Below are 7,185 nucleotides of genomic sequence, written 5' to 3' on the forward strand. Positions count from 1 at the left end.
CAAATCCATGCAGTTATTAAATAAATACACCCTTACCATGTATGGCTTATCACTGGAATATTGATTAGATTAACATTATAAAATCTATAAATATAATGTACTATTTATTAACAGGATAGAAGCTATGTGATTATTTCAATGTCCAGAAAGACACTAAAATAAAATTCTATACCTTTCTGGATAGCACAACAAATACCCTAAACAAGTTTTGGATGGAAGGAACTCCCTCAACCTGTTCAATGGAATCAACCTAAATCATACATAATGGTAAAGAATTAATGGCAGTCCCTTAAAAGGAACAAAACGAATCAGGAACAAGAAAAATATCTACTGATACTCCTTTTATTTAAAATTGTACCAATGATCCTAGCCAGCACAATAAGGCATGAAAAAGAAATAATTGATAAAAGCAATTGAAAAGTAGAAATAAAACAGTCATTATTTGAGGACTAAAGAATTATTTGCATAAACAACTCAAGAGAAGCTATAACTTGTTAGAGAAAACAAGTAGTCATAGAAAAATAGACCAAATGAACAGATTAGGGGAATTTGCAACAGACCAACATATCCATGTGTACTTCATATATGAGAGAGGTGTTAATATAAACCAGAAAGAAAGAAAAAACTATTCAAAAAATGTTCCAAGCTGACTGATTATCCATTTGTAAAAACATCTTTGCTTCATGCCAGATACAAAAATAAATTCCAGATGGATTTAAAATCTAAAGATCTTTTTTACCTAACATTTATGAAAGAAAAAATTAAGAATACTTTCGGAATCTCAAGATAATCATTTTAAACCAAGGCAAAAAAATGATGAGAAAGGAAAGGATGATACATTTTTTTTGCTACATTAAAATTAAAAATCTCTGCATGATGCTGTAAACAGAGTGAAATCTATAAGTAAAATGCTGGAAAAAAAATAGCACCTGCAAAAGATCTTATTGGTCAAAAACACATCAGATGACCAGTCCTTGCTTATCTGTAGGAGTGTAAGGAAGACCTACCCTCCTCTCTTAGGACCTTGCCACCTCACATCTCAACCAAATCAGGACAGTTTTAACAAGAAAGGAAGGAGGGAAATATTGGTTGGGTAAGCAACCTACAGCATCTGTCAAAGACAGTTCACAAACAATTCACAAGCAATTGACAGAGAGTAAGCCAGAAGCATTAACAAACCAATGAAAAGTTCTGGGCTTCACTAGTAATCACAGCAGTACAATTTAATCATGGGGAGAGAGAGAGAATATCATACAATCATCAGATCTGAAAAAATTCTAAAGCATGTATTAACCTTACTGGGCTTTGAAGAGGCCCATCAACAATACAGGAGACCCTGGTTTGGTTCTGGGTCGGGAAGATCCCCTGAAGAAGGGATAGGCTACCCACTCCAGTATTCTCAAGCTTTCCTGGTGGCTCAGACCATAAAGAATCCACCTGCAATGTGGGAAGCATGGGTTCAGTCCCCGGGTTGGGAAGATCCCCTGCATGGCAACCCACTCCAGTATTCTTGCCTGGAGAGTCCCCATGGCCTGAGGAGCCTGGCAGGCTAGAGTGCCTGGGGTCTTAAAGAGCTGGACACAACTGAGTGATTAAGCACACAAGACATCTTCATTTAGATGCCTTGTAAGCCTCTCGATTCAATGTATTCAAACCCAGACTGCTTCCTACAAACCCTGCTTTCCAACCCAGTCAAGGACACCAACATCAGCCTAAGGGAAAGACTTGAGTCACCCTTAATCACGCTCATAGCTTCACCACTCATATCCAGTCACCCTGACATACCCATATCCCCTGCCTTGGGATGTGCTCATCATTTCCTGCATGAACAGCCTCTACATCCTCTTCACCCGTCCTTTTGCTTCCTATCTTACTGCCTTCCAACTTCTATTCAGCAGATAGTGGAGCTATCTCTCCATGCTTAAATGCTTCCAATAGCCATTGTTGTAAAGATCAAGTTGAAATCCCAAATGAAATGTCCCTTAAAGATTTGTCTATACCTCTCCCAGCCTCATCCAAAGGTCTCTCTAGGATTCCACACCTTCCTACTGAGTTTGATTTTCTTCTCCCCAGGTATACTCATTAATAGTTTTTTTAATGGTGATTGATGAGCAGTTAATTCATGTAGCATTTGTATGGAATTGCTTTTATTTGCTTTCATCCTTAAATTATTATTTATTCCGTGTTTACAGTTATTATTCTTCAGCACTTTGAGAGCCAAAGAAAGCCTCTAATGATAGCACCCAGGACATAAGACACAGACTAATGGTGTGAAGTTCACAAAAAAAAAAAAAGACTTGCCTTCCTTCTAATTTCTATCTGACCAGCCTTACTTATAAGACCGAATATACTTCACAAGGAGATCACGATAAACTCGAATCAACATCTTTGCTTTGCTTATCTCTGACTACCTGATGTTCTAAAAAAAAAAAAAAAAAGCAAAAACAAACAAAAAACCCAGCAAGAGGAGGAACACCCTTCTGTCTATTTCTGTTAAGATAAGTTCAGAAATATTCTTGCACTTTGCCATACTTTAAAGGCTATGATGCCCAGCTTTCTAAGTGAAAGCCGCTCAGTCATGTTCGACTCTTTGCAACCCCATGGACTATAAAGTTCATGGAGTTCTCCAGGCCAGAATACTGGAGTCGGTAGCCTTTCCCTTCTTCAGGGGATCATCCCAACCCAGGGATCGAATCCAGGTCTCCCACATTACAGGCAGATTCTTTATCAGCTGAGCCACAAGGGAAACCTTTCTAAGATTATTATGTGTGTGTGTGTGTGCATGTGTGTGTGTGTGTGTGTGTAGTGAAAATTGCTCACTTATGTCCAACTCTTTGTGACCCCATGAACTATACAGTCCATGGAATTCTCCAGGCCAGAATACTGGAGTGGGTAGCCTTTCCCTCCTCCAGGGAATCTTCCCAACACAGGAATCAAACCCAGGTCTCCCACACTGCAGGCAGATTCTTTACCAGCCACAAGGGAAGCCCAGATAAAAGGAAGTAATTTACATTGCAGAAATAAGTTAGCCTTAGTATCCAGAGCTTCCAGCGTCACACTATATATACATATATATTATATTATATTATATACATATATATACATGTTAAATAAATGTGTTAAGCTTTCTATTTTAATCCTGCATGTGATGTCCAGACATGAAACTCAGTGCTCTAGATACAGTGGTGTGTGTGTATGTGTGTGCAAGCTCAGTCATGTCCGACTCTTTGCAACCCCATGGACTGTAGCCCACCAGGCTCCTCTGTCCATGGAATTTTCTAGATAGAATACTGGAATGGGTTGCCATTTCCTCCTCCAGGGAATCTTTTCAATCCATGTTTTCTGTGTCTCCTGCATTGGCACGCAGATTCTTTACCACTTGTACCACCTGGGAAGCTCTGGATACTGCTGCTGCTGCTGCTGCTGCTGCTAAGTCACTTCAGTCGTGTCCGACTCGGTGCGACCCCATAGACGGCAGCCCACTAGGCTCCCCCATCCCTGGGATTCTCCAGGCAAGAACACTGGAGTGGGTTGCCATTTCCTTCTCCAATGCATGAAGGTGAAAAGTGAAAGTGAAATTGCTCAGTCGTGTCTGACTCCTAGCGACCCTATGGACTGCAGCCTACCAGGCTCCTCTGTCCATGGGATTTTCCAGGCAAGAGTACTGGAGTGCTGTGATGAACACTGGGGTACATGTGTCTCTTTCTATTCTGGTTTCCTCGGTGTGTATGCCCAGCAGTGGGATTGCTGGGTCATAAGGCAGTTCTATTTGCAATTTTTTAAGGAATCTCCACACTGTTCTCCATAGTGGCTGTACTAGTTTGCATTCCCACCAACAGTGCAAGAGGGTACCCTTTTCTCCACACCCTCTCCAGCATTTATTGCTTGCAGACTTTTGGATCGCAGCCATTCTGACTGGTGTGAAGTGGTACCTCATTGTGGTCTTGATTTGCATTTCTCTGATAATGAGTGATGTTGAGCACCTTTTCATGTGTTTGTTACTGTTTATAATAGCCAGGACATGGAAACAACCTAGATGTCCATCAGCAGATGAATGGATAAGAAAGCTGTGGTACGTATACAGAATGGAGTATTACTCAGCCATTAAAAAGAATACATTTGAATCAGTTCTAATGAGATGGATGAAACTGGAGCCGATTATACAGAGTGAAGTAAGCCAGAAAGAAAAACACCAGTACAGTATACTAACACATATATATGGAATTTAGAAAGATGGTAATGATGACCCTGTATCCGAGACAGCAAAAGAGACACAGATGTGTAGAGCAGACTTTTGGACTCTGAGGGAGAGGGAGAGGGTGGGATGATTTGGGAGAATGGCATTGAAACATGTATACTATCAGGTAAAAAACGAATCGCCAGTCTATGTTCGATACAGGATACAGGATGCTTGGGGCTAGTGCACGGGGATGATCCAGAGAGATGATATGGGGTGGAAGGTGAGAGGGGGGGTTCATGTTTGGGAACTTGTGTACACCCGTGGTGGATTCATGTCAATGTCTGGCAAAACCAATACAGTATCGTAAAGCAAAATAAAGTAAAAAAATTAATAAATAAAAATAAATTTTAAAAAAGAATACTGAGATGTTGTGGGGAGGGAGGTGGGAGAGGGGTTCATGTTTGGGAACGCATGTAAGAATTAAAGATTTTAAAATTTAAAAAAAATAAAAAATTAAAAAAAATAAAAATAAAAAAATAAAGTTCATCGGCAAAGCGTAAAAAAAAAATAAAACAAAAAAATAAAAAAAAAAAAGAGTACTGGAGTGGGGTGCCATTGCCTTCTCCTGCTCTGAATGTCAAGACTAACTTATTTCTGCAATGTAAATTATTTCCTTTCAGCTGGTAAGCTTAGAGAAACATATGTTATTCATTAGATTACCAGTACTCTCGCATGAGAACTATTGGGTAATCAGTCTTCATCTCTAAAACACCAATATTTGTGGCTAATTTAATTGATTTATGCCACAGATGCAGCAGGGAAAAGTTTGTTTTGCATTTTACCACATTACAAGACTATTAGTGTTTTAGAGAGAAAGAAAAAATGTTTTGAAAAAATAAAAAGAGATACATGGACCTATTGGCCAAAAGAAAACACGCCAAGGAGAGGCAAACACATCCAGGCTTCTGGGTACAAATTTAAACCAAATTTCCTCAAGAGAGGTGCAGACATCGCTTGCATTTTACCTAGGGTATATTTGAAATAAACGTGCATAGAACATAGATGATCATATTCTAAACAAGCTGAAAATATTAATTCATTTCCCCCTTAATTGGTGTTTCATTTGGCACACTTGTATGAACCTGAAATCCACTGCTAAGCACTTGACATACATACATACAGTCTTATATTTGCCCTGTTGAAATGTGCAGATATATAAGCTTTGTCTCAGTGGAAATTGCCTATAAATTCTTTGCAGGTAAGGATCATGATTTCTACTGTTATTCTTTCCTAATTATTAAAAATATCACAAAATACTCACTTTGATATTGTGTTTGAAAGTGAAAGTCACTCAGTCACGTCCCGACTCTTTATGACCCCACGGACTATGCAGCCCATGGAATTCTCCAAGCCAGAATACTGGAGTGGGTTGCCATGTCCTTATCCAGGGGATCTTCCCAACCCAGGAATCGAACCCAGGTCTCCCACATTGCAGGTAGATTCGTTACCAGTTGAGCCACCAGGGAAGCCCAAGAATACTGGAGTGGGTATACACAGTAGGTTTGCTTTCCCCAAATGCTGTGCTTCTTCTACCACTAGGAGTTTGCATGTGGTTTATTTGGAACATTCATCTCATTCTTCAAGAAAAAGACATTAAAAGTATGTAAAAAGAGTCTAGGAGAAACTTTATGATAGTAAACTTAACAATTTATATGAAATGGACATAGTCCTTGACAATCACATCTTGCCAAAACTGACATGAGAAAAAAGAGAAAATATAAATAGCTCTATATTTATCATAGACATTGAATCTGTGAATAAAAATCTTTCTACAAAGAAAGATCTAGGTCCAGATGGCTTCACCTGTGAGATTTTAAACATGTGAAGAAGAAATAACACCCATCATACACAAAACCCTTCAGAGACTAGAAAAAGTCCAGCTTAACCATGGTATCAAAACCTGGAAGGGATTATAAAATAAAGAACTTATAGACCAAACTCTCTTATCAGGTACAAAATTCTGAACAAATTATTTACAGACTAAATCTAGTAATGTATAGAAAAGGAAAGTACATTATGATAAATTGTGGTTTATCCTAGGAAGACAAAGTTGGATTACTGTTAGAAAATCAATTCATATAATTAATTGCAATAACAGATTACACATGAAATCATCATATGATCCTTCTAACAGGTGCAGAAAAAATGATTAGACAAATTTCAGTGTTCATTTGCGTGAAAAGAACTTTTAGTAAAGTGGGAATATGAAGAGATTTTTATAATCTAAGAAGGGAATTTATAGCAAATATCACACTTTATGGGCTTCCCAGGGGACGCAGTAGGAAAGAATCTGTCTGCCAATGCAGGAGCTGGAGGACATGCAGGTTCAACCCTGGGTCTAGAAGTTCCCCTGAAGGAGAAAAAAGCAACCTACTCAAGTATTCTTGCCAGGATAATCTTATGGACAGAGAAACTTGGTGGGCTGTACAGTCCCAGAGGTTGCAAAGAGTCCGACATGACTGAAGTGACTGAGCACACACACTTTATGATGAAATGCTGATGATGAAAAGTTGGAATCTCTCTTTGGAAGTCAGGAACAAGACTCAGATGCATGTTATAATTTCTATTGTCATTTCATTGAAAATTCTAGCAAGTGTAAGGAAACAAACTAATGCATAGAGATCATTTTGAAAGAAACAAAACTTTCATAATTCAAAAATGATATTTTATGATTTTAGTATCAATATCCATGAGTACATTTGCAGTCACTTTTCTTACTCGTTCTTGTGACATTTAGTCAAGCTTATGCTAGTTTCATAAGCTTTTTCAATATTCTAGTATACTTTTTCCATATATTAGCCATGTCACTTATTTTCTGATGCTTCAACATTAAGGGGTCTTGCTGCCTCTAGAGGGACAGGGATGGACTTCTCAAGGTTAGTTAATTCTCATAGAGAGTAAACAACTCAACCCTGAGGGTGCCTATCAAATGTAAACCAATCCAG

The sequence above is a fragment of the Capra hircus genome, chromosome 1 (genome assembly GCF_001704415.2).
Source record: "Capra hircus breed San Clemente chromosome 1, ASM170441v1, whole genome shotgun sequence".
Lineage (NCBI taxonomy): Eukaryota > Metazoa > Chordata > Mammalia > Artiodactyla > Bovidae > Capra > Capra hircus.